Source organism: Somniosus microcephalus, chromosome 4 (genome assembly GCF_052327205.1).
Source record: "Somniosus microcephalus isolate GS21.2 chromosome 4, FLI_Smic_1.0, whole genome shotgun sequence".
Taxonomy (NCBI): Eukaryota; Metazoa; Chordata; class Chondrichthyes; order Squaliformes; family Somniosidae; genus Somniosus; species Somniosus microcephalus.
The window spans coordinates 240,466,698-240,492,721 of NC_140990.1; the positions used below are offsets into that span (position 1 = coordinate 240,466,698).

Below are 26,024 nucleotides of genomic sequence, written 5' to 3' on the forward strand. Positions count from 1 at the left end.
CCAGGTAAACCTGTCGGGAAGCCAGCGAAGCCTGTTAAGATAGTTTAAAAAAAAACTTTCTTTTGTGGACCCAGAGGAGCAGGGGGCCTCACAAGAAAAGTCCAAGCCTCTGCTGCTCAGGCTCCCAGCCCTCCCCAGCTGCGGGACCCACAGACAGCCCCCCACCCGCCCCAACGTTCTGTCTGAAGCTAGCTACTTGTACACGATTTTCGTCCTTACCTGCCGGCTAGCTGCTTTCCATCAGAAACTATCAAGTAGCTGATAAATTAAAATTCGCCCTCCCGCGTGGGATAACTGGCCAGTCCAATTAGGAGTTAAAATCAGCCCTATATAGTCTCCATCACTTAAGGAACTCGTATAATGTTCAACAATTTCCAAAGCAATAACCTCTGCACCTAAAATTTTTATTATATCAATTTGTTTCCTTATCCATTGCTGCTCTGTAAATTCTTCTGGCAGCTGTTGCCCAATAGCAACCAACAGTTTCCAGTTGAGAAACCAACCTGACCCATACTTCTCTTCTTGGCTGAAGGCCCTGCTATGTGTGCTGAAAGTTGAAATATGATTACATGCCTAGGATATAATCAAACTAGAACCCCTGGCTTCTCATCATTTAGAAAATACTCTGATTTATCTATCTTAGGTCCAAAGTGGATGACTTTGCACTTCCCTATGTTGAATCCATCTGCCACAGTTTTGCCCACTCACAATCTATCAGTGTCATCCACACTACTTACTGTGCCACCTAACTTGGTGTCATCAGCAAACTTAGATATACGGCTCTCTATTCCTTCATCCAAGTTATTTATAAATACAGTGAAAAGCTGAGGCCCCATTACAGATCCCTGATGGACACCAGTAGTCACATCCTGCCAATTGGAGTACATACCCATTATCCCTACCCTCTGTCTCCTACCTCCGAACCAATTTCCTACCCATGTCAATTGCCTCCAATTCCACGTGTTTCCATTATTCCAAGCAGTCTATTGTGTGGTACCTTATTGAATGTCTTCTGGAAGTCCATATAATTAACATCCATAGACACTCCCTTATCTACCACGCCTCAAAAAATCCAACTAGGTTAGTTCGACATGACTTACTTGTTACAAATCCATGCTGGCTCTCTCTGATCAGTTCATATTTGTCCAAGTGCTCAGCCACTCTGTCCCTAATAAAATAGTAACTTCCCCACAACATACATTAGACTAATAGGTGTATCATTTCCTGGTTTACACCTCCCACCCTTCTTACATAATAGAGTGCCATTAGCAAATTTCCACTCCAAGGGCACAGTTCCTGAATCAAGAGAGTAGATGCCATTGCCGTAGTCATGGAAAAAGTAGCATAGTGGTTATGTTACTGGACCAGTAATCCAGAGGCCTGGAATGCTTCAGAGACATGAGTCCAAGCTGGGGAATTTAAATTTAGTTAATTGAATAAATCTGGAATAAAAAGCTAGTATCAGTAATGGTGACCATGAAACTATCAGACTGTTGTAAAAACCCATCTGGTTCACTGATGTCCTTCAGGGAAGGAAATCTGCCGTCCTTACCTGGTCTGGCCTGTATGTGACTCCAGACCCACAGCAATGTGGCTGGCTCTTAACTGCCCTGTGAAATAGCCTAGCAAGCCACAATCACTACGAAACACAATAATAAGAATAAAACCGGACGAACCACCCGACATCGACCTCTGCACCAGCTTCAGACTCGACAACGGCACACCCAGCCCAGTCAAACCTGCAAAGTGCTCCTTACTAACATCTGGAGACTTGTGCCAAAATTGAGAGAGCTCTCCCACAGACTAGTCAAGCAACAGCCTGGCATAGTCATACTCACAGAATCATACTTTCAGCCAATGTCCCAGACACTTCCATCACCATCCCTGGGTATGTCAGAGTCATAGAGTTATACAGCACAGAAAAAGGCCCTTTGACCCATCGTGTCCGCGCCGGCCATCAAGCCCTGTCTATTCTAATCCCATTTTCCAGCATTTGATCTGTAGCCTTGTATGCTATGGCGTTTCAAGTGCTCATCTAAATGCTTCTTGAATGTTGCGAGGGTTCCTGCCTCTACCACCCTTTTAGGCAGTGAGTTCCATATTCCAACCACCCTCTGGGTGAAAAAGTTTTTCCTCAAATCCCCTCTAAACCTCCTGCCCCTTACCTTGAAACTATGCCCCCTGGTTACTGACCCCACTGCTAAGGGGAAAAGTTCCTTTCTATCTACCCTATCTATGCCCCTCATTAATTTATACACCCCAATCAGGTCCTCCCTCAGCCTTCTCTGCTCTAAGGAAAACAACCCCAGCCTGTCCAGTCTCTCTTCATAGCTGAAGTGCTCCAGCCCAGGTAACATCCTGGTGAATCTCCTGTGCACCCCCTCCAATGCAATCACATCCCCCCTATAGTGTGGCGACCAGAACTGCACATAGTATTCCAGCTATGGCCTAACTAGTGTTTTGTACAGCTCCATCATAACCTCCCTGCTCTTATCTATGCCTCGGCTAATGAAGGCAAGTATCCCATATGCCTTTTTAACCACCTTATCCACCTGTTCTGCTGCCTTCAGGGATCTATGTACATGCACATCAAGGTCCCTCTGATCCTCTGTCCTTCCTAGGGTCCTACCATTCATTGTGTATTCCCTTGCCTTGTTAGTCCTCACAAAATGCATCACCTCACACTTTTCAAGGTTAAATTCCATTTGCCACTGTTCTGCCCATCTAACCATCCCGCCTATATCGTCCTGTAGCCTGAGGCTCCCCTCCTCGCTATTTACCACTCCACCAATTTTCGTGTCATCTGCGAACTTACTGATCATACCTCCTACATTCATATCTAAATCATTAATGTACACTACAAACAGCAAAGGACTCAGCACCAATCCCTGCGGTACACCACTGGACACAGGCTTCCAGTCACAAAAACAACCTTCGAACATTACCCTCTGCCTCCTGCCACTAAGCCAATTTTGGATCCAATGTGCCAAATTGCCCTGGATCCCATGGGCTCTTACCTTCTTGACCAGTCTCCCATGTGGGACTTTGTCAAAAGCCTTACTGAAGTCCATGTAGACTACATCAACTGCACTACCCTCATCCACACACCTAGGCACCCCCTCGAAAAATTCAATCAAATTGGTTAGACATGATCTCCCCCTGACAAAGCCATGCTGACTATTCCTGATTAATCCCTGCCTCTCCAAGTGGAGACTAATTCTGTCCCTCAGAATTTTTTCCAATAATTTCCCTACCACTGATGTTAGGCTCACTGGCCTGTAATTCCCTGGTTTATCCCTACTACCCTTCTTGAATAATGGTACTACGTTAGCTGTTCTCCAGTCCTCTGGCACCTCCCCTGTGGCCAGAGAGGTTCTGAAAGTTTGTGTCAGAGCCCCTGCAATCTCCTCCCTTGCCTCACACAGCAGCCTGGGATACATCTCGTCAGGGCCTGGGGATTTATCCACTTTTAAGCCCGCTAAAATCGCTAGTACCTCCTCCCTCTCAATACTAATTTGTTCAAGTATATCACAATACCCCTGCCTGATTTCTATGCCTACATTGTCCTTCTCCATAGTGAACACAGATGCAAAATATTCATTTAAAACCTCACCTACATCTTCCGGCTCTACACACAGATTGCCACTTTGGTCCCTAATCGGCCCTACTCTTTCCCTGGTTATCCTCTTGCCCTTAATATACTTATAAAGCACCTTGGGATTTTCCTTTATTTTGCCCGCCAGTGTTTTTTTCATGCCCCCTCTTCGCTCTCCTAATTCCTTTTTTAAGTATCCCCCTGCACTTTCTATACTCTTAGCGCTTCCACTGTTTTTAGTCCTTTGTATCTGCCAAAAGCCTGCCTTTTTTCCCTAATCCATTCTTGTATATCCATTGACATCCAGGGTTCCCTGGGCTTGTTGGTCCCACCATTGACCTTTACAGGAACATGTTGGCGTTGTACTCTCTCTATTTCCTTTCTGAAAGACTCCCACTGCTCTGATGTGGTTTTTCCTACAAGTATCTGATCCCAGTCCACTTTGGCCAGATCCTGCCTTATCATATTAAAATCGGCCTTCCCCAATTTAGAACCTTTATTTCCGGTCCATCTTTGTCCTTTTCCATGACTACCTTAAATTTCACCGAATTATGGTCACTGTCACCAAAATGCTCTCCTACTGACACTTCTACCACTTGCCCGGCTACATTCCCTACAATTAGGTCCAGTACCGCCCTCTCTCTTGTAGGACTTTACACGATGACTCAAAAAGCTCTCCTGGATGCACTTTAAGAATTCCACACCATCTAAGCCTTTCAAACTCTGGCTATCCCAGTTAATATTGGGGAAGTTGAAATCCCCTACAATTATTCCCCTACTATTATTTCTACATTTCTCTGAGATTTGCCTACATATCTGTTCCTCTATCACCCCCTGACTGTTTGGGGGCCTATAGTACACTCCCAGCAAAGTGTTTGCCCCCTTTTTGTTTTTAAGTTCTACCCATATGGCCTCATTAGAGGAACCTGCTATGATATCATCCCTCCTTACAGCAGTAATTGACTCCTTGATTAATATTGCGACACCCCCTCCCCTTTAAATCCCCCTCTGTCTCTCCTGAAGATTCTATACCCCGGAATATTGAGCTGCCAGTCCTGCCCCTCCCTCAACCATGTCTCTGTGATAGCAACAATATCATACTCCCATGTGTTCATCAACACCTTCAATTCATCTGCCTTACTCGTAAGACTCCTTGCATTAAAATAAATGGCATCCAGCCTTGCCATACTCCCTTGTGCCATTACATATTTGCTCTGCCTTCTAGGCTGACTTATTTTTTTCCTCTATATTTGGCTGTGCATCACCCCCTACTATAGCTCCACTCCGTATCCCACCCCCCTGCCAAGTTAGTTTAAACCACCCCCCCCCCCCCAACAGTACTAGCAAACCTCCCCGCAAGGATGTCATCCTGTTCCGGTTCAGGGGCAACTCGTCCGACTTGTACAGGTCCCACCTACCCCAGAAACAGGCCCAGTGATCCAGGAAACTAAAGCCCTCCCTCCTGCACCAACTCTTTAGCCACGCATTCATCTACTCTATCCTCCTATTCTTATACTCACTAGCACGTGGCACCGGGAGTAATCCAGAGATTACAACCTTTGAGGTCCTGCTTTTTAATCTGCTACCTAGCTCCCTAAATTCTTGTTGCAGGACCTCATCCCTCTTTCTACCCCTGTCGTTGGTACCAATGTGGACCATGACCTCTGACTGTCCGCCCTCCCCCTTCAGAATGCCCTGCAGCCGTTCAGTGACATCCTTGACCCTGGCACCAGGGAGGCAACATACCATCCTGGAGTCACATCTGCGGCCACAGAAATGTCTATCTGTTCCCCTTACAGTAGAATCCCCTATCACTATTGCTCTCCCACTCTTTTTCCTCTCCTCCTGTGCAGCTGAGCCACTCGTAGTGCCACGGACTTGGCTCTTGCTGCATTCCCCCGAGAAACCATCTCCCCCAGCAGTATCCAAAACGGAAAATCTGTTGGAAAGGGAGATGGACCCAGGGGACTCCTGCACTGTCTTCCTAGTTCTTTTACTCTGTCTGGCGGTCACCCATTTCCTGTCTGCCTGTGCACTCTTTACCTGCGGTGTGACCACCTCGTTAAACGTGCTATCAACGAAGATCTCAGCTTCGCAGATGCTCCACAGTGACTCCAACCGCAGCTCCAGCTCCGAAACGCGGATTTTGAGTAGCTGCAGCTGGAGATACTTCCTGCACATGTGTTCGCCCTGGACACCGAATGTGTCCCTGACTTCCCACATAGCACACGAGGAGCACTCCAGGCAGCCGAGCTGCCCTGCCATGTCCTACCCTTAATTTACTCCCTTTACTTCGTTTAAATTAAAGAATATTAAATACACTAGGGACCTTACTTCCCTTTAAACATTACTTGCTCTAAACTAGAGACCTGACTTTGACTTTAACGACTGGACTGTAGAAATACTCACCAGGTCCTACTTACCAATCAGCTCCTTCCCTGGTTGTGACGTCACTTTAGCAGTTTCACAGTTGTTGTTGTTTGACTGCACCCGCTCTCGGACTCTTTCCTGGGTGTAAAGTAAGAACCAATTTCTACAGGGTGAAAAGTTAGGAAAAACAAAGGCGAAGCAAGGGAGCTCCTCTTTCCACTCCTCACCTGACTCCCTGACTCACCCAACTCGCAGCACTCTGTTTAACCTGCACTTAGTGCAAAATCGCACTTCAAAGCCTGTTTTTATAGCCCCTGAAACAAAGGAGCTTGCTGGGTTCTGCTGCAGGAGAACCAGTTTAATCTAGTTTCCCTAATGAATTGCCTTCAGCTGCTCTGAATTGTAGGCCTTGTATATCCCTTTATAACCCTGCTTAAAGCTGTCCGGTCCCACCAGCAGGACAGACCCACCAGAGGAGACGGCACAGTGGTATACAGTCGGGAGGGAATAGCTCTGAGAGTCCTCAACATTGACTCCGGACCCCATGAAGTCTCATGCTTCAGGTCAAGCATGGACAAGGAAACCTCCTGCTGATTACCACCTACCACCCTCCCTCAGCTGATGAATCAGTACTCCTCCATGTTGAACACCACTTGGAAGAAGCACTGAGGGTAGCAAGGGCATATAATATACTCTGGGTGGGGGACTGCAATATCCATCAGCAAGAGTGGCTCAGTAGCACCACTGCTGGCCGAGTCCCGAGGATATAGCTGCCAAACTAGGACTGCAGCAGGTGATGAGAGAACCAACACAAGGGAAAAACCTACTTGACCTCGTCCTCACCAATCTACCCGTCGCAGATGCATCTGTCCATGACAGCATTGGTAGCAGTGACCACCACACAGTCATTGTGGAGACAAGGTCCCGTCTTCACACTGAGGACATCCTCCATCGTGTTGTGTGGAACTACCACTGTGCTAAATGGGAAAGATTCAGAACAAATCTAGCAGCTCAAAACTGGGCATCCATGAAGCTGCAACACAGACTACATGCTTACTAAACAGCGGAAGCAGCATGCTATAGACAGAGCTAAGTGATCCCACAATCAACGGATCAGATCAAATCTCTGCAGTCCAGCCACATCCAATCGTAAACTGTGGTGGACAATTAAGCAATTAACGCGAGGAGGAGGCTCCATGAATACCCCCACCCTTAATGATGATGGAGCCCAGCACACGTGAAAGGATTTACAAATTTCATGTCTCCCCTGAAGATTTACTTCTGGCTTATTGGAGAAACCCTGGCTGGACTGAGTTTAAAATCCAGGGCTCCAGGGCCCAACAAGATGGCTACGGTCAACCTCATGGCCAAGGCCTGCAAAGTTCAGGTTTGGACTGACAAAGAAGGAATGTTCCAGGAATTAGAAGGCTGTCAGGTCTTCTGCATTTATGTATGAGAAGCAAACAGTGGCATTCAGGCCTCTGATTAAAACCCATCAAGGCCGTTTGCACAGATAATCAACGGGTAATAGCTGCATTCAGACCTTCGTTAGCTGACTTCAACACTGTTTGGAAACGATCAACGGGGCATTAAAACTGGAATGGCCCCATCACAAGACCAGTTACACAAAGGAAAACACTTATGGGACGTTTAAAAACTGATTAACCGGCCATCCAGGTCGATGGACCCAGAACGGTTTCCTTTGTATCATCTTCAACACGTCCAGGTCAGACAAAGAAACAGGCTGATCTGGCGAGTGATAAGGGCTCCCAGAAAAGGATATAAGTCGTCCCTCGGGAAGCCATATCTCTCTCTCTCTCTCTCTCGCCTGGACTCCGGTGCCCTGCCTTATCATCAAGAAGATTGACGACATCGGCAGGCAACGGGGCACGGAGCAGGCGTTCTAACATCCGAGACTGGTGAGCATAAACTTTCTGGCCCATCGCAAGACAAGGGTGGGAGTTAAGGGAATTTCTAAAATTGTCATTTTAGTCATTTTCCCTCGATGTGTCCGTTTCTCCTCCCCCGCTAAGTGTAATTGTGTTACATACATAGTGATTTTCTCTGTATAGTGTTTATTTTTCGCTATTTTTAATAAACATTGGTTTTCTTTGCACCAAACCACTGGTCTCGTTTTGTTTATATCGCTGCTCGTAATAAGTCCGGTGGTTAGAACCAGAGGGGAAGTGATTCGAACTGCACGGGGCTGAAGCAGCTCAGATACGCCTGACTGGCCAGACACAAACCCCAAACCAAAACCCCCTACACACGAGTGCAAAAGAAAAGGCTGAAACGTTTGCAACCATCTTCAGCCAGAAATGCCAAATCAATTATGCATATCAGCCTCCTCCTGAGGTCCCCAACATCACAGAAGCCAGTCTTCAGCCAATTCGATTCACTCCACATGATATCAAGAAATGGCTGAGCGCACTGGATACAGCAAAGGCAATGGGCCCCGACAACATCCCGGCTGTTGTGCTGAAGACTTGTGCTCCAGAACTAGCTGCGCCTCTAGCCAAGCTGTTCCAGTACAGCTACAACACTGATATTGACCCGACAATGTGGAAACTGCCCAAGTATGTCCTATCCACAAAAAGCAGGACAAATCCAATCTGGCCAATTACCATCCCATCAGTCTACTCTCAATCATCAGCAAAGTGATTGAAGGTGTCGTCGACAGTGCTATCAAGCGGCACTTACTCACCAATAACCTGCTCACCGATGCTCAGTTTAGGTTTTGCCAGGACCACTCTGCTCCAGACCTCATTACAGCCTTGGTCCAAACATGGACAAAAGAGCTGAATTCCAGAGGTGAGGTGAGAGTGACTGCCCTTGACATCAAGGCAGCATTTGACTGAGTGTGGCATCAAGGAGCCCTAATAAAATTGAAGTCAATGGAAATCAGAGGGAAATCTCTCCACTGGCTGGAGTCATACCTAGCACAAAGGAAGATGGTTGTAGTTGTTGGAGGTCAATCATCGCAGCCCCAGGACATTGCTGCAGGAGTTCCTCAGGGCAGTGTCCTAGGGCCAACCTTCTTCAGCTGCTTCATCAATGACCTTCCCTCCATGGGGATGTTCGCTGATGACTGCACAGTGTTCAGTGCCATTCACAACTCCTCACATAATGAAGCAGTCCATGCCTGAATGCAGTAAGACCTGGATGACATTCAGGCTTGTGCTGATAAGTGGTAAGTAATATTCGTGCCAGGCAATGCCTATCTCCAACAAGCAAGAGTCTAGTTACCGCCCCTTGACATTCAACGGCATTGCCATCACTGATTCCCCCACCATCATCATCCTGGGGGTCAGCATTGACCAGAAACTTAACTGGACCACCCACATAAATACTGGGACTACCACCCCATCCACCACCTTAAACATTCATTCCCTCCACCACCGGCGTACCATGGCTGCAGTGTGTACCATCTACAAGATGCACTGCAGCAACTCACCAAGGCTTCTTCAGCAACACCTCCCAAACCCACAACCTCTACCACCTAGAAGGACAAGGGCAGCAGGCGCGTGGGAACACCATCACCTCCAAGTTCCCCTCCAAGTTACACACCATCCTGACTTGGAAATATATTGCCGTTCCTTCATCGTCGCTGGGTCAAAATCCTGGCACTCTCTCTCTAACAGCACTGTGGGAGTACCTTCACCGCAAGGACTGTAGCGGTTCAAGAAGGCAGCTCACCACCACCTTCTCAAGGGCAATTAAGGATGGCAATAAATGCTGGCCTTGCCAGCAATGCCCACGTCCCAGGAATGAATAAAAAAAAGTTACACTGCTTGGCTCTGGGCGCAGCTAGTTCTGGTGTACAGGTTTTCAATACTGCAGTCGTGATGTCAGAGCCTATAAACTTTCTGCCTTGCACTATTCCTGGACTAAAATGCAGACACATTGGTCACTCAATTACATGCCTGTGTGGCCAGCATGGTTTGTTGACACTTTACTCTTTCTCTGTGGGAAAACACCAAGAACTTCCCAACGGCACATTTGAGACTGGAATTCTTTGTAGTATTGCCTGTAGGTTTTAGCATTCGTTGATATACATTCATAAAGAAAATTATTTAGGACACTGCTCATTGTAGTGTAGAAAAGAATACTGTCAAATGAAAACTTTGATAGTTTTCGAGATGTTTAACGTATTATCATAATCCACAAGAGGGAGTAATTGCCCACACATTGCATTAAATTGGAAGTATATCAATACAGTGGAATGTATATTTTGATATGAATTTGGACGCGGCAAGCTACATTCAATTTAAAAAGATGTTATTTTTAAAAGATTTTGGTTAATTTTAGTTTTACCAGATTTGCCTCTGATTTACTCCTTGTTTGTTTTCCTTGCTTTGCTTCTGTCTTCACCCGCTTTACAATAATCTTACCTTTTCTCTTTGTATCTCTCCACTGTTGCACTTTGTTTTCTTTTTACCTTTGCTTCCTGGGACCTCTGTCACTGAAAATTCAGACAATCACAGAATTGTGGAAAATATAGTGAAAAGCTTGAATGATGGTTAATCAGTGGTGAAAATACCTGTTTGTAATATTTTTCATAACTTTCTTTGTGTAAACTGTGAGGCTGTTTTTTCATTACTCCTTTTCTCACAGTTGATTAGTTTAGTTATAATGAAACCGAACAACAGTTAATTGTTTTAATTACCTAATTTTCCCTCATGAAAAACAACTACTCTTAACGAGTGTGTCTGTAATCTTAGTGATATTGTGATGTCAGCAGATGATCGTAAGACCTGTGGATAGAGATAGCGAGGTCCCAACTATGAGAGCATAAGTTCAGAACAAGAACATTTCTAGAAAAAAAGCAAAATTTCAGGTAAGTCTTTGCATGCTGATAATCTAGCCAGTTCCCCAATGTCACATTTGGATACCAACCTCTTGTCTACAGGACCCAAAGCTCATGCAATTAGGAAGGTGGGCCTCAGCACCCATGATGCTGAGCTCCTGATTCCACAGGAGATGATGATTTTCTTGTGCTTGAGACTGAGCTGCTTAGTGCACTGGCCTCATTAGTCCTTAATATGTAGCCATAAGGGCTGGAAGGTAAGCCTTCAGCTTGGTTGTAGAGGAGAGGGATGTGGACAAGGCTGGTGCATCAAAGCGCGATTGACAGGACTTTCAGTTAAAAGCAGCCCATGAGCTAGTAAAGGAACAGTTCTATGATCTTTACTACTGCCTTGGGCCCATAACAACATGCTAGGCCAAACCACCCCTCTGATGTCACCACCATCCCTGTATGTTTGCCCCCAACATGAAGCTGTCCCTCCTGGCCAAGAAATCATAAATTCCACTATTTAATTTTCCACATAAGTCTCCCTGCATCAATGTTTGCTTCCCTGCTGCTTGCCCTTGATCGAAGCCTCCTCGGGGCTGGTAAAAATCCAGCCCTATGTGTTGTCCAGTACCTAATTTAGTACTGCTTCTAAGTGTCACTTCAGTGGGAGGAGAAAATGCGATGGTATACTGATTCTCCTCCATGAGCACCCTGTAATTTAGTTGTGGAAAAAGTTCTGTTTCTGCTTCTTCATGAGATGGCCCTGCCACTACATTCTAGCACCTTAGCTCTGTGCTGGTTGGCTGCTGCCATCATCTACCTGCCTCTTCTGCAGTCCTCTGAGGGAGCTGAAAGGAGTCGGCAGCCCCGGAGAAGGCAGAGGATAAAGAGCGCGGGAACCCGAGGACAGCGGACCTGAAAGGAGCCGGCAACCCCAGAGAAGGCAGAGGATAAAGAGCGCGGGAACCCGAGGACAGCGGACCTGAAAGGAGTCGGCAGCCCTGGAGAAGGCAGAGGATAAAGAGCGTGGGAGGCCAAGGACAGTGGACCTGAAAGGAGTCGGCAGCCCCGGAGAAGGCAGAGGATAATTCAGAGCAGCTGAAGGCAGTTAATTAGGGAAACTAGGCCTATAAAAACAGGCTTCGCAGTGCGATCTGCACTGAGTGCGGTTTGAACAGAGTGCTGAGAGTTGTGTGTGAGGAGTGGAAGGAGGAGCTCCCTTGCTTCGCCTTTGCTTTTCCTAACTTTTCACTCTGTAGGAATTGGTTCTTTACACCCAAGAAAGAGTCCGCGAGCAGGAGCAGTCAAACAACAACAACAACTGCAAAACCACTAGCGTGACGTCAAAACCAAGGAAGGAGCTGATTGGTAAGTAGGACTTGGTGAGTATTTCTACAGTCCAGTCGTTAATGTAAAAGTAAGGTCTCAAGTTTAGAGTAAGTAGTGTTTAAAGGGAAGTAGGGCCCTAGTGTATTTAATATTCTTTAATTTAGAGGAAGTAAAGGGAGTAAATTAAGGGTAGGACATGGCAGGGCAGCTCGGCAGCGTGGAGTGCTCCTCCTGTGCTATGTGGGAAGTCGGGGACACTTTCGGTGTCCAGGGCACACACGTGTGCAGGAGGTGTCTCCAGCTGCAGCTACTCGAAATCTGCATTTCGGATCTGGAGCAGCGGCTGGAGTCACTGTGGAGCACCCGCGAGGCTGAGATCTATGTGGATAGCACGTTTAACAAGGTGGTCACACCGCAGGTAAAGAGTGCACAGGCAGAAAGGGAATGGGTGACCACCAGACAGAGTAAAAGAACTAGGAAGGTAGTGCAGGAGTCCCCTGGGTCCATCTCCCTCACCAACAGATTTTCCATTTTGGATACTGCTGGGGGAGATGGTTTCTCAGGGGAATGCAGCAAAAGCCAAGTCCGTGGCACTACGAGTGGCTCAGCTGCACAGGAGGGGAGGAAAAAGAGTGGGAGAGCAATAGTGATAGGGGATTCTATCGTAAGGGGAACAGATAGACGTTTCTGAGGCTGCAGATGTGACTCCAGGATGGTATGTTGTCTCCCTGGTGCCAGGGTCAAGGATGTCACTGAGCAGCTGCAGGACATTCTGAAGGGGGAGGGTGAACAGCCAAAATTTGTGGTCCATATTGATACCAACGACATAGGTAGAAAGAGGGACGAGGCCCTGCAAGCAGAATATAGGGAGCTAGGAAATAAATTAAAAAGCAGGACCTCAAAGGTAGTAATCTCAGGATTACTCCCAGTGCCATGTGCTAGCAAGAGCAGAAATAGGAGAATAGACCAGATGAATGCTGGAGAGATGGTGTAGGAGGGAGGGATTTACATTCCTGAGACATTGGGACCGATTCTGGGGAAGGTGGGACCTGTACAAGCTGGACGGGTTACACCTCAGCAGAACTGGGACCAATATCCTCGCAGGGGGGTTTGCTAGTGCTGTTGGGAAGGATTTAAACTAGTTTGTCAGGGGACTGGGAACCTAAGTATGGGCCCAGAATGGAGAGAAACAAAGCTGGAAGTGCAAGTTAGAAAAGTAGTCAGCAAAACTAGTAGGGAGCAGAAACAAAAGCCAACAGTAAAGAGGGTCAAAGTGTAGAAAAATATTAAACAGGCAAAGTTGAAGGCACTTTATCTAAATGCACGTAGCATTCGCAACAAGGTGGATGAATCAGTGGAAGTAAATGGGTATGATGTAATTGCCATTAGAGACATGGTTGCAGGGTAACCAAAGCTGGGAACTGAATGTTCCAGGGTACTCAACATTTAGGAAGGACAGACAAAAAGGAAAAGGAGGTGTCGTAACGCTGTTAATAAGGGATGAGATTGGTACGGTAGAGATAAAAGATCTTGGCTCGGCAGATCGTGATGTAGAACTGGAATCAGTTTGGGTGGAGCTAAGAAACAGCAAAGGGCGGAAGACATTGGTGGGAGTTGTGTATAGGTCACCAAACAGTAGTGGTAATGTAGGGCACAGTATCAATAAAGAAATTAGAAGTGCATGTAACAAGGGCGATACGGTAATCATGGGGGACTTTAATCTACATATTGACTGGGCAAATCAAATTACCACTAATGGTGTGGAGGACGAATTCTTGGAATGTATGCGAGATGGCTTCCTGGATCAACATGGATTTATGAAAGGGAAATCCTGTTTGACAAACCTATTGGAGTTCTTTGAGGATGTAACTAGTGGAGTAGACAAAGGGGAACTGGTAGATGTGGTGTATCTGGATTTTCAGAAGGCCTTCGATAAGGCCCCAAACAAGAGGTTGGTGAACAAAATTAGGGCACATGGAATTGGGGGTAATATACTAGCATGGATTGAGAATTGGTTAACAGACAGAAAACAAAGAGTAGGGATAAACGGGTCTTTTTCAGGATGGCAGGCTGCGACTAGTGGGGTACTGCAAGGATTGGTACTTGGGCCCCAGCTATTCACAATCTATATCAATGATTTGGATGATGGGACTAAATGTAACATTTCCAAATTTGCTGATGATACAAAGCTAGGTGGCAGTGTCAGTTATGAAGAGGATGTGAAGAGGCTTCAAGGGGATCTCGACAGGCTCAGTGAGTGGGCGAGAACATGGCAGATGGAATATAATGTGGATAAATGTGAAGTTATCCACTTTGGTAGAAAAAACAGAAAGGCAGAGTATTTCCTAAATGGTGAAAGATTGGGGAATGCAGATGCTCAAAGGGACATGGGTGTCCTTGTACATGAGTCACTGAAAGTGAATGTGCAGGTGCAGCAAGCCATTAGGAAGGCAAATGGTATGCTGGCCTTCATTACAAGAGGATTTGAGTACAGGAGTAAAGAAGTCTTACTCCAATTATATAGGGCCTTGGTGAGACCACACCTGGAGTACAATTTTGGTCTCCTTACCTAAGGAAGGATATACTTGCCATAGAGGGAGTGCAACAAAGGTTCACGAGATTGATTCCTGGGACGGCGTGACTGTCGTATGAGAAGAGATTGAGTAAACTAGGCCTGTATTCTCTTGAATTCAGAAGAATGAGAGGGGATCTCATTGAAGCATACAAAATTATTACAGGGCTTGATGGGGTGGATGTTGGGGCAATGTTTCCCTTGGCTGGGGAGTCTAGAACCAGGGGCCACAGCCTCAGGATAAAGGGTAGGCCATTCAGGACTGAGATGAGAAGAAATTTCTTCACACAGAGGGTGGTGAATCTTTGTAATTCTCTACCCCAGAGGGCTGTGGAGGCTCAGTCATTGGGTATATTCAAAACAGAAGTCGATAGATTTCTGACAATAAAGGCATCAAGGGATATGGCGATAGGGCCGGTGAATGGAGTTGAGGCAGAAGATCAGCCATGATCTCATTGAATGGCGGAGCAGGCTCGAAGGGCTGAATGGCCTACTCCTGCTCCTATTTCTTATGTTCTTATGGCTGGGTGGATCTTCACCCTGAGAGATGAGGCCTTAAACCAATTTTTTCCTGCCATAACCCAACTGCTGTCTGTCCCGTGCAGATGACGAGGCATCTGTGTGGAGACAGACCATTCGCCTAAATATCATGAAGTCTGCCATTAAGGTCCTCTTGAGCCAATCTCCTAGGCTGTGTAGATCAGAAGTTAGTCTGCTGCAAGTTGGAACCTAAGGTCTTGAGGGGTGAGAAAAACTGCAGCAGCGCTTGGGCTCTCTGTCCTTCTCTTGCAGTGCACTCTGGAGTTGCTACTTACTTCATGGTATCCTATAGGCTCCTGAAGACCCCTTCACATGCCTACACCGATATCAATGCAGCACTGCTGCTTGATCTCGGCTGTTTTATGCAGGGAGCTCTGAAGATTCTCAAAGGACTACATAAAATGCTTCAGCTGACTAATTAATGCAACTTTACGGGGTGAAGTGCTTGATGGGTGCTCGTGTGATGGTTTGCTACTTCTCACTGGTGCCAGCTTTTTCATCTTGGGAGATTTTACACAGAGAAAGGGAACATGTTATCATTGGGTACGCAGCCAATGGCTGTGCATACAGTAGGAAGAGGTACACAGAAGCGGATGTGATTGTCTGTTATTCACTGCTCTCCCTCGGCCACTCCCTTGATGGCCTCCACAGGCAGTTATTTGGAGAGTCTGTGGAAGCGGTGTAGGTTAGGTGGTCAGCTTACATGCAGGTCCTCCAGCGAAGATTATGAGCAGCCTACTCCTAGGAAATCAACAGAAAACAGATGCTTTGGGCATAAGTATTGATGGTGAAGTGCATCCTTATACCTGGAGTGAAAGGAGGAGTAGAGAACATGCGAGTAGTTTGAGTAGCCATGGTGAGTGGGTGAACCAACATATAACAGTTTTGTGAGTTCTGTGGAATGCACATTCAGAATTATTGATTGAAGCAGACACCATGTCAACCCTTAAGAATAGGTTAGGTAGATGATTGTAGGAAAGGGCGATAAAGGGATATGAGAACAGGGCAGGCACATGAGATTAGAACAATAGCAAAATACTGCGGATGCTGGAAATCAGAAATAACAGCAGAAAATGCTGGAAGCACTCAGCAGGCCAGGCAGCATCCGTGGAGAGAGAAACAGAGTTAAAGTTTCAGGTCTGTGACCCTTCATCAGAACTGGAAAAGGTTAGAGATGTAACAGGTTTTAAGCAGCTGCAGAGGCAGGGAAATGGGGAGGGATGGGGAGGAAGGAACTAAAGGAGCAATCTGTGCTAGGGTAGGAGGCAGGAGAGATTAAGGGGTAAATTTTAGCGTCCCGAAAAAGTTAGCACCTCCGCGGCCGATTTTCACAGGTAGCGCCCCGAGAGGGAGGAGGGGCGCTACTGGAAGTGCCCTGTGTCCCTCTTGGGCGCTGCGAGGCAATATTGCGGTGCTACGTGCCGCGGTCCTGCAGGCTTTCGTCCCTTTATTAAAGGGGAGGGGCCTTGCGCAGTGTGACCCGGGGTCCAGCTGGGCCACCAGGGATCGGGAGTGCCGGCAAACGGAGAGCAGCCGACACCCCGCGGAGAGGCTTCACGGGTGGCCGGGGACAACAATGGGGGCAGGTGCTGGCAGGCGGCCAGCAACAAAAATGGCCACCCGCCACCTCCCCTTTAACTACTGCCGCCCCAGCTGCAGGTAGGCTCCCCTGACCCCAGCGGACATAGCGTTCGGCGGTAATTCGGGGGGCGACACCCAGTATTACAGCCGGGGCGCGAGTGGGGCGCTGCGCACAGTGATTTTGTCATCGCTGGCGGCGCGGCGCTAATGGTTAGCGCCACCGCTGACCCCCTGCTGAATTTCACGGGAGGTGTTAGCAGCGCCGCGTCCAGGCACTAGTTGATTTGTGCCCCGTTAGCACCCTCTTAGGGCACTAACGGGAGGCACAAATCAACCGAATTTAGCTCCCTGAATGTTGCAAATGGGGATGGCAGAATCATCAACAGCCACTTGAAATATGGGGGCAGGGGTTATAGTCTGAAATTGTTGAACTCAATGTTGAGTCCAGAAGGGTGTAAAGTGCCTAATCGAAAGATGAGGTGCTGTTCCTTGAGCTTACGTTGTGCTTCATTGGAACAGTATAAGAGGCCGAGGTCAGAGTGGGAGTGGAGTGGAAAAATAAAATGACAGGTGACCGGAAGCTCGGGCTCACCCTTACGGACTGAACGGAGGTGTTCCGCAAAGTGGTCTCCCAATCTGCGTTTGGTCTCCCCAATGTAGAGGAGACCACATAGTGAGCAGCGAATGCAGTATACTATATTGCAAGAAGTACAAGTAAATCATTGTTTCACCTGGAAGGGGTGTTTGGGGCCCTGGACAGTGGGAAGGGAGGAGGTAAAAGGGCAGGTGTTGCATCTCCTGCGCGACACCCTGGTCCACTCCTCAATCACCCCCAACAGCCCTTCCCCTTCACCCGGCACCTTCCCATGCAAGCGCAATGGTGCACTGGTGAGTTTCAGAGGTAAGAAAATGTTGGGAAATTCATTTTTAATGCATTTAGACTTTTCTGTAGGTATCAAGTTTTGAATTGTATATCTAGTCCCACCTCATTGGGAGAACCTCTCTCACCAGTGACAGATTGCTTCGGTAACCTCACCTGCAGCTGCCATCTGTTCTAGCCTAAGGAGGGAGTCACTGGAGAGCCTGGGTGCAAGAATTCACCTGTGAACAGTCATTGTCAGTGTTTGCAGCACCGCAATGCTGTCAAACACTGAGAAATGAGCTGTCAAAGAAAAATTGTGCGTGGTCCCTTTAAGAAAACTGGCAGATGACATGTCATCAAATTATGTCATCTGACCGGCTTCTTAATTGGCCGGCAAGCCTGCAGGGCGGGCTTAACAAGGCCAGTTGACGTAAAATCATGTCCGTGGGTCGGATGAAGTTGGAACCTGGAAATCAGCTGACCCACTCCCAAGCCGCATCGATCGAGAAAATCGTGGCCATAGTCTCTGCATTAAGCATTCACAAATTGGATATGACATTAAATTGAAGTTGCGGTTTTTAAATCACTGTGCCAACCTGTCCAAAAGGTTTTATTTTTTTACATCACCGAAGATAAAAAAATAAATTTATCACATCAGCATTTGTTTCCACAATTTCCAGCAGTAATACTTGGCACCACTTTATCAGGTTGTTTATTTTGTTTTATGACCATTTAGATGTAACGCATTATGTAATGTGAACTGCTGTTGCATGTTGAATTTTAGCCATGTACACTTGATGCCAAGTGAAGAGAATTGAAAATTGTTTGTGTATCTAAGTAGAATAATTAATTTCACAGCAAAGAATGGAAGTTCAATTGTTGAACGAGTTTCCCAAAGTCATGAAATTTTTACATTCATTTTATGTCCAGAAAATTTAATTAGGCATATATTGTTATGATATATAACAATATAACAGTCTCCACTTTGTCCTCGTTTAATTACTACAGTTTTCTTCATTTGATTTTATGCTTCTTGCATGGTGGAGGGGATTGGCGAGAGGACAAGGTTACAACATTTATTCAGTAACCTTAATAAAGTGTTCCTCTCATTTATATTGGCAGAGCAGAGGTTACATCAGCTAGTCTGGCACTAAAGACTCACATCTGTGTGGTTTAAAACATATTTTGGCACAATAGTGGAGAGACAATCAGGAAATGATCAACAGATGTTTGGTTTAAACGGCCAATTGGAACTTCTATGCTCATTAAATGGATTAGCATTAATAGAAATATTAATGTAGGTTCGAATTTTATGTGAGTTTTCACCAAAAAAGGCATCTTAATATCTTAATAAATGAAAACATGCATCACAATAAACTTGGATCTTTCATTGCCAGAATAAATGGGAACAAGAGTAGGCCATTCAGTCCCTCAAGCCCGTTCCGCCATGCAATGAGCCAAGGCTGATCTGTATCCTAACCCCATCCACCCACCTTGGCTCCATAGTCCTTAATAATCATGGCTAGCAAAAAATCTATCGATCTCAGATATAAAGTTATTAGTTGAGCTAGCATCTACTGCTTTTTGTGGGCTATATTTTCATACTTCTACCACCCTTTATGTGAAGAAGTGTTCACTAACTTCTCTCCCGAATGGACTGGCTCTGATTTTAAGTTTATGTCACCATGTCCGAGACTCCTACCCACCCCGCCCCGCCCTCCCCACCTCCCCCCCCCACCCCCCCCCCCCCCGCCCCGGCCCCACAACCAGTGGAAAAGGTTTCTCTCTATTTACCCTATCAATTACTTTCAAAATCCTAAAAACCTCAAGCAAATTACCCCACAACCTTCTATCTCTCCTCATAATTTAACCCTTGGAGCCCTGGTAACATTCTGGTGAATCTGTGCTGCACTCCTTCCAAGGCCAGTATATCCTTTCTACAGTGTGCTGCCTAGAACTGTACACCGTACTCCAGATATGGTCGAACCACTGCTTTGTACAGCCAACTTCCTCCCCTTTTATTCTAGCCCTCTAGTTATAAAGGCTAACATTCCATTAGCCTTTTAGATTATTTTTTGTACCTAACTATTACATTTTAGTGATCTGTGTACACGGACCCCTAAACCTACTGTTTCAAGCTTTCCACCATTTAAAACATACTCGGATGAGTACTTATCTCTTGAAATGTATCTGCCACAATTTTGCCCACTCACTTAATGTCAATGTCTCTTGTAATTTTATGCTCCCATCTACACTACTTACTATGCCACCAATCTTTGTGTCATCAGCAAACTTAAATATATAGCTCTCTATTGTGTTATTTAAGTCCGTGATATAAATATCTATATATATAAAGCGGTTGATCTGTCTGTCTGTCCTCCTGTCTGTCTGTCCTCGGGTGTGCGTCTGTCCGGCTATGCGCTCGAAAGTTATACCGCGTACCTACGCGCGCGTTACCTCCGAAGAAAGCTTACGCTTCCGGGACGCTGGTAAGCGTATTTACTTTTCGGTCGGATGAAAATTGTTCGCGCCTTATGCAAAAAACCTTCAAAATTAAACTCATTATCTGCTAGCATTGATTGACTGACGTCAAGGTTCGACCAATCCTGTGCCGTCACGATTGACCAATCCTACAGTACGGTCCCCTGATGGTTGGCCAATCGGTGTGTGTGTGTGTGTGTGTGGGACTAATCGTTTTCATCTCGGGGATCTGGCAGCCATTGTTTCAGTGCCATGACTTCAGCTTCCAGCTCAAACTACTTTGAAAGTTAGTATCTCTTTTAAAAATAACATAAGATTTACCAAAAACGTTTTATAAGTACTTTCACTTTCATCTTTCAAGGTATTAAAAGGTAGAAATGTTGCCCGGCAGCAGATTCACACAGGGAGAGAGAGACAGACAGGGCCTGAAAGCCCTTTGATCATCCAGCTTTGAAAAAGTTAGTTTCTCTTTTAAAAATAACATAACATTTACCAAAAACCTTTTATAAGTACTTTCACTTTCATCTTTCAAGGTATTAAAAGATAGAAATGTTGCCCGGCAGCAGATTCACAAAGGGACACAGACAGGGCCCTAAAGTCTGCCCGGCCCAAAACAGCCCTGGCAAAGCCGGGCTCCCCCCAGCTAGTAATCATATATGTGAGGCCCCAGCACAGATCCTTGTGGGACACCACAAGTCACTTCCTTCCAATTCGAGTACATATCCATTATCTCTACTCTTTTTCTTCTACTGCTTAACCAATCTCCTAAGCAAGCCAATAATTTGTCTTGAAATCCATACACTTTAATTTTAGCTACAAGTCTCTTATGTGGCACCTTATAGAATGCCTTCTGGAAGTCCATATATAAACTACATCCATAGACATTCCCCTGTCTACTACTTTAGTTACTTACTCAAAAAATTCAATTGGGTTCATTAGACATGACCTACCCTTTACAAATCCATGTTGGCTCTCTCTAATCAGCTCAAAGAGTTCAGTCACTCTGTCTTTAATTATAGATTCCATTAACTTCCCCACAGCAGATGTTAGACTAACAGGTCTATACCTTCCTGGTTTCTCGCTCTTACCTTTCTTAAATAATGGAGTTACATTGTCAACTTTCCAATCTAAAGGGACAATTCCTGAATCAAGAGAGCTTTGCAAATTATGGCTGAAGCATCTGCAATTTCCTCACCTACTTCCTTTAAAACCCTGAAGAAGAAGGTATAAGAAGAAGAAGGTATAGAAACATAGAAGATAGGAGCAGGAGTAGGCCATTCGGCCCCTCGAGCCTGCTCCGCCATTCAATGAGATCATGGCTGATCATCCAAATTCAGTACCCCGTTCCTGCCTTCTCCCCATATCCATTGATCCCTTTAGCCTTAAGAAATATATCCAACTCCTTCTTGAATATATTTAATGAACTGGCCTCCACTGCCTTCTGTGGTAGAGAATTCCATAGGTTCACCACTCTCTGGGTGAAGAAATTCCTCCTCATCTCAGTCCTAAATGGCTTACCCCTTATCCTTAGACTATGACCCCTAGTTCTGGACTCCCCGGCCATCGGGAACATCCTTCCTGCATCTAGTATGTCTAGGCCTGACAGAATTTTATAGGTTTCGATGAGATCCCCTCTCAATCTTCTAAACTCCAGTGAGTACAAGCCCAATCGACCCAATCTCTCCTCATACGTCATTCCTGCCATCCCAGGTATTAGCCTGGTGAATCTTCGCTGCACTCCTTCCATGGCAAGAGCATCCTTCCTCAGATAAGGCGACCAAAACTGCACACAATACTCAAGGTGCGGTCTCACCAAGGCCCTGTACAACTGCAGCAAGACATCCTTGTTCCTGTACTCAAACCCTCTTGCTACGAAGGCCAACATACCATTTGCCTTCTTAACCGCCTGCTGCACCTGCATGCTGACCTTCAGCGACTGGTGCACAAGAACACCCAGGCCTCTTTGCACTTCCCCTTCTCCCAATCTATTGCCATTCAAATAATAATCTGCCTTCCTGTTTTTGCCACCAAAGTGGATAAGCTCACATTTATCCACATTATAGTGCATTTGCCATGTTTCTGCCCAATCACCCAACATGTCCAAATCGTACTGGAGTTTCACAACATCCTCCTCACAGCATACCCTGCCACCCAGCTTTGTGTCATCTGCAAATTTGGAGATACTACATCCAATTCCCTCGTCCAGATCATTAATATATAATGTGAACAGCTGGGGTCCTAGGACCGATCCTTGCGGTACCCCACTAGTCACTGCCTGCCACTCGGAAAACGACCCGTGTATTCCAACTCTTTGCTTTCTATCTGCCAACCAGTTCTCTATCCAAGTCAATACCTTGCCCCCAATCCCATGTGCCTTCATTTTACAAGCTAATCTCTTAAGCGGGACCTTATCGAAAGCCTTCTGAAAGTCCAAATACACCACATCCACTGGTTCTCCCTTATCTATTTTACCAGTTACATCCTCAAAAAATTCCAGTAGATTAGTCAAGCACGATTTACCTTTTGTAAATCCATGTTGACTTTGTCTGATCCTGTCACTGCTTTCCAAGTGCTCTGCTATTACGTCTTTTATAATGGACTCTAGCATTTTCCCCACTACCGATGTCAGGCTTACCGGTCTGTAATTCCACGCTTTTTCTCTACCACCTTTCTTGAATAGTGGGGTAACATTAGCTACCCTCCAATCCATGGGTACTGTTCCAGAGTCTATCGAGTCCTGGAAGATGACCAGCAATGCATCTACTATCTCCAGGGCCACTTCCTTAAGTACCCTAGGATGTAGATTATCAGGCCCTGGGGATTTATCGGCCTTCAATTCCGTCAACTTCCCCAACATCTTTTCCCTACAAATACTGATTTCTTTCAGTTCTTCCCCCTCATTAGTCCCTATGTTCCCCGACATCTCTGGGAGGTTATTTGTGTCCTCCTTTGTGAAGACAGAACCAAAATATGTATTTAATTGGTCTGCCATTTCTTTGTTCCCCATTATAAATTCCCCTGATTCTGATTGTAAGGGACCTACGCTTGACTTCACCAATCTTTTTCTCTTCACATATCTACAAAAGTGTCGTAATCTGGGATGTTATGATTAAGGTTATCCACCTCTAGCCAATGCTGCTGCTAAGGTCAGGGATTTGCTTCCTGTTAAGGTCAGGGATTGCTTCCTGTTAAGGTCAGCAAAGGTGCAATGCCTGGATGCAGGCCTGCCTGGTTGTTTTGCAGTCATTTAATAAAGTACTCGTATTAATTCTAATACCTCGCCTCTTCGAGTTCCTTGTCTCACTACATGGATTTATCACATAAAGCTTTTACAGTCAGTTTTTATGTTCCCTGTAAGCTTACTTTCATAATCTATTTTCCCCTTCTTAATTAATCCCTTTGTCCTCCTTTGCTGAATCCTAAACTGCTCCCAATCCTTAGGTTTGCTGCTTTTTTTGGCCAATTTATATGCACTCTCTTTGGATCTTATGTTATCCCTAATTTCCCTTGTTAGCCATGGTTGAGTTACCTTTTTTGATTTATTTTTATGCCAAACTGGGATAAACAAATTTTGTAGTTCATTCATGTGATCTTTGAATGTTTGCCATTGCCTATCCATCGTCAACCCTTTGGGTGACATTACCGAATCAATCCTACCCAACTCGCGTCTCATACCATCATAGTTCCCTTTATTTAAATTCAGGACCTTAGTCTCTGAGTCAACTACTTCCCTCTCCATCTTAATGAAGAATTCGATCATATTATGATCGCTCTGACCCAAGGGGCCTTGCACAACAAGATTGCTAATTAATCCTTTCTCATTGCATAATACCCAGTCTAAGATGGCCTGATCCCTAGTTGGTTCCTCGACATATTAGTCCAGGAAACCATCCCGTATACACTCCAGGAATTCCTCCTCCACAGTATTTTTACTAATTTGGTTAGCCCAATCTATATGTAGATTAAAGTCACCCATGATGACTGCTGTGCCCTTATTGCACGCTTCTCTAATTTCCCTTTTAATGCCATCCCCAACCTCTGCATTACTGTTTGGGAGTCTATACACCACTCCCACTAATGTTTTCTGCCCTTTGGTATTTCTCAGTTCTACCCATACAGATTCCACATCATCAGAGCTAATATCTTTCCTTACAATTGTGTTAATCCCCTCTTTAACCAGCAATGCTACCCCACCTCCTTTTCCTTTTTGCCTATCATTCCTGAATATTGAATACCCCTGGATGTTGAGTACCCAGCCTTGGTCCCCCTGGAGCCATGTTTCCGTAATTCCAATCATATCATTTTCATTTACCTCTATTTGCGCTGCTAATTCATCCACCTTATTACGAATGCTCCTTGCATTAAGACACAAAGCCTTCAGGCTTGTTTTTTTAACGCTCTTAGACCTTTTAGAATTATTATTTACTGTGGCCGTGTTTGTTTTAAACCCTTGATTTCTCCGATTGCCACCTTTGTTATTCTCCTTCCTGTCTTTTGCTTCTATCCTTGTTTCCCTTTCCTTTGTCTCCCTGCTCAGGTTCCCAACCCCCTGCCATTTTAGTTTAAACCCTCCCCCACAGCACTAGCAAACACTCCCCCAAGGACATCGGTCCCGGTCCTGCCCAGGTGCAGACCGTCCGGTTTGTACTGGTCCCACCTCCCCCAGAACCGGTTCCAATGTCCCAGGAATTTGAATCCCTCCCCCTCGCACCATTCCTCTAGCCACGTATTCATTTGAAGTATCCTTCTATTTCTACTCTGACTAGCACGTGGCACTGGTAACAATCCTGAGATTACTTCCTTTGAGGTCCTATTTTTTAATTTACCTCCTAACTCCCTATATTCAGCTGTTAGGACCTCATCCCGTTCTTTACCTGTATCGTTGGTACCTATATGCACCACGACAACTGGCTGTTCACCCTCCCTTTCCAAAATTTTCTGCAGCCGCTCCGAGACATCCTTGACCCTTGCACCAGGGAGGCAACTCACCATCCTGGAGTCTCGTTTGCGGCCACAGAAACGCCTATCTATTCCCCTTACAATAGAGTCCCCTATCACTATAGCTCTCCCAGTCCATTTCCTCCCGTTCTGTGCAGCAGAACCACTCCTGGTGCCAGGAAGTTGGCTGCTGCTGCCTTCCCCTGGTAAGCCATCCCCCCCATCAGTATCCAAAGCGGTATATCTGTTTGAGAGGGGGATGGCCACAGGGGACCCCTGCACTACCTGCCTGCGCCTACTACTCTGCCTGTTGGTCACCCGCTCCCTCTCTGCCTGTGCCAACTTTACCTGCGGTGTGACCAACTGATCAAACATGCTATTCACGACGTCCTCAGCATCGCGAATGGTCCAATATGTATCCAATCGCTGCTCCAGCACCATAATGCGGTCTGCCAGTAGCTGCAGCTGGACACACTTCCTGCACACATGGTTGTCAGGGACACAGGAAGTGTCCCTGAGTTCCCACATAGCGCAGGAGGAGCATACCACGGCACCGGGCTGTCCTGCCATGACTTACCCTTTAATTAACTGCAATTAAATTAAACAAATGAATCCCACCAATTTCACTACAGTTAAACGATATATTTAAGGGCCCTGGTTTACAAACTGTCCCCGCTACACCACAGAGACCTTAAAAACTATAAACCACAGAGTTAAAGTTTTTTAAAAAAGACAGAAATACTCCAACCAATCACTTACCTGTTTTGTGGTGACGTCACACCTCGATTACTTTTTACTTCTCTCCTTCCCTGAGATTGGAGATTGGTACGCCTACCTGAGCCTCTGGGGCCTTTTGTAGCCGCTCCGCCGCTCCGAGAGTCCTCCCGCCGCTGACGCACTGAGGTCTACCTGAGCCTCTAGGGCCTTTTGTAGTCGCTCCACCGCTCCGAGATTCCTCCCG

The 26,024-nt window shown here is 46.0% G+C and overlaps 1 protein-coding gene across 11 annotated transcripts in view; it reads left to right on the forward strand.

Moving 5' to 3' along the window:
• znf385b (zinc finger protein 385B) overlaps positions 1 to 26,024 on the forward strand; it is a 588,958-nt gene that overhangs the window by 215,241 nt on the left and 347,693 nt on the right. Inside the window, exon 2 of one of the 11 annotated variants that reach the window (XM_085985996.1) lies at positions 10,687 to 10,802. The exons of the other annotated variants lie outside the window; for them this stretch is intronic. The gene's annotated coding sequence lies outside the window, so the exon portion shown is untranslated. The remainder of the gene's footprint in view (positions 1 to 10,686; positions 10,803 to 26,024) is intronic. 11 annotated transcript variants of the gene reach the window in all.